Source organism: Mandrillus leucophaeus, unplaced genomic scaffold (genome assembly GCF_000951045.1).
Source record: "Mandrillus leucophaeus isolate KB7577 unplaced genomic scaffold, Mleu.le_1.0 Scaffold1619, whole genome shotgun sequence".
Classification (NCBI taxonomy): domain Eukaryota; kingdom Metazoa; phylum Chordata; class Mammalia; order Primates; family Cercopithecidae; genus Mandrillus; species Mandrillus leucophaeus.
The window spans coordinates 134601-137493 of NW_012101609.1; positions in this window are offsets into that span (position 1 = coordinate 134601).

Genomic DNA, 2893 nt, shown 5'->3' on the forward strand with positions numbered 1-2893 from the left:
GGGGGGGAGGGGGGCAGTTAGGGAGTGAGGTGGAAAATTAAGGTTGTAGAACTCCTTTTTGATTATTTAGATTAAATAAAGAAAAAGTAAAACAAGTTTAAATGTCATTTTGATCGCTGTGAACAGGGATTTTTCAGACTCACTCGGCGGTCTGGGCTGGCTAGTTGTGTGCCTAGGACTGCAAAACAAAACGTCGCTACAAACTTTGAGCAAAGTAACGTCTTTGATTGAACCCAAAACCAATAAAGTTGAAATCAGTGATTCCAGTAAGAACATTTCAGTTTATTTCATTGTATTAAGGACCTCGATATCAAGATCTGAAAGCTTCTAAAAGATGTCCTGTTCTTTCAATTTTTCTGAAAATTTTTTTAGGTCACGAAGAACTGAATTATTCTGGGAAAGTAAAATCTAATGTGATACTGACAATATTCAGTTATTTCGAAGTTTACTTCCCAATCTAGCTGGTCAATTGGAAACCTTGCTTTCTTACTGCTTCATATCAGCTCCCATCACAGATCCCACAACTTCTGTCAAAGGTTCTGCTTGCTGAAGCGGGCAGCCTTCACACTTCCCCCAAACACTATGCAGACACACTACCAATAGGTATACAGGAAAACGTTCGTGACCCTGTGTCCGATGCTGTCCCCTAGGAAAATTGTTTTTAACATTCACCGCTCCCCCACCCTCCTCACCGGCCCCGCATTTAATGTACCCAGGAAATTCAGAGAGAGAAATGGCGGGATGTTTGGCATCAAGTACCGCCCCCACTTCCCCAATCCCCATCAAGCTTGAATTTGCTTTCAGCTTGAAAAGACAGGACTGCTTTTTCATTTTGGATAGAAGAAAAGAGATGAAACACTTGTGCTCCTCCTAAGCTTTTATAAGTTAGGAAAGGACAAGCCCGTGTGCTCCACAGTCTTGCGCAAAGACATTGCTTGGAAGCAGAGTTGGGAGAAAGGCAAAGATTTAAGATTTGTTCTAGCTGAGAAAAGGCAACACCAGATACCCAACATGGTCTTTGAAGTTAAAAAAAAAAATGACCTTTCATTGAATAATTTTGGAGGTAACCTAGCTGCCTAATTATATTTGCACTTACAGAAGACAGCATCAGAGTTCCCTTATTGGTTTGAAATTCCATTAAATATATTGCAAGAACGCCTAGGTTAAGCTTGATTTAAATTTGCATACATTTTCATATATTTAGCAGAAATAAAAGAAGGCTTGCTGCTACCAGAAAGTCATTAAGGCATTAGTTTCTCTAAGAAGACAGATCTGAAGAATGTGCAAGAAAATGAGAAAAAAAATAAAAACAAGGTGAGCTTATTCCGCCATTCCTTTATATAGCTAAAGAGCATCTATTTCCTGTGAAATGAGTAATTTCTTATGAGAGCACAGAGCAATAGGAGCTGATATTGGTAAGTGTAAACGTGTCTATTAGGCATGAAAACCTGGCATCTGATTCAGATCTATTTCTTTTTTCCATTCTTTTTTTTTAAAAAAAGATAAACACTTAGTAATTATTGGCAGAGAAGATCATTTGCCATCTTACCCCCTCCTCCTGCTCTCTCATTGAAACTGTAGCTTCATTTGCCCATGTTCTACTGTAGAGGCTTATCTGCTTTTAGAAATTGGGTTTTCCTTTCTCCTCTCTCTCTCTCTCTCTCTCTCCCTCTCTCTCTCTCTCACTCTGCTCCCAACTCCCCACCTTTTCTGCTGAGGAACTCATTTCTTTACTGCTAACTGTTTGCATCTTCCTTTGTAAGAATGCAATCTCATTTGTGCCTGAAATTCCACTTCTGGAAGAAACAAGAACTTGTCAAAATCAAACAAAAGTAAAGTTTTTAGGTGCTCTGTTAAGCTGGCCTTTCGAAGATCCATTTGTGAGTCTGCGTCGGCTCAATTTAGAGGTGAGAGGGAAACGCGTTGAAGAAACCTTACGTGCAAAACGATCATGATCATTGCCACGCTGTTTTTGTTGTTGTAGGTTCCCCACCCCCACCTTGCAGCTGCCTTTGGGTGAGAGTTGCTAATCTTAGGCCATTCAGGGAGTTAAGGTAATTATCAAATGATAAGGCTTTTGCATGAAGAAGATCTTTTTTCAATCTTGACTTGCCTGAGTTCTTACAATCAACCTTCCTCTTGCCCATGGCCTCTGCTCCTGGTACCCTATTTTGCCAGCCGCATCAAGTGGTTCAGACCATTTGCCAGAGGCTTGGAGGGGGGAGAGGTAAGGAGGGAGATCTGATCCCAGGGACAGGTTTTTTACACCCTTATTTTGCAGTTTTTTAATGTAAAAACTCGCTTTTTAATGGAAATAATAGCTTTCGTCACAAACTGTCATCGCCTTTATTTTTCTTTTCTTTCTTTCTTTCTTTCTTTCTTTCTTTCTTTCTTTCTTTCTCTCTTTCTTTCTTTCTTTCTTTCTTTCTTTCTTTCTTTCTTTCTTTCTTTCTTTTCTTTCTTCCTTTCTTCCCTTCTGTCTTTCTCTTTCCTTCTTTCTTTTATTTAAAAAAAAATGTTTCCACGAATATAGATACTGCCTATTGAATTCAGGTCCAATTACATCCTCTAGCAACTGTGATATAATCTTCTCTACCATGTAAGGTGTTTTGTTTTTTGAATAAAATATCTGCATATAGTCAAATCTTCTTGCTGTTTTAACTAATCTGCTGGAGAGGTTTCCTTCGCCCTCTCCTGTCAGTTTTACTTCCCAAGTGTAACAGATGCCGCTCTCAAGCGCTCCTTTCTGCAGCTTCTCTTTATTCAGCTTCACATATTTCTCCCCATGATCTGGGTTTCCATAGAGAGAGGAATAAAAGGGGGGACCATGGTCACAAATCCCCTGCCCCATGCAAAATAAAAGAGCCACATTCAATAGACGACCCGTCTGGAC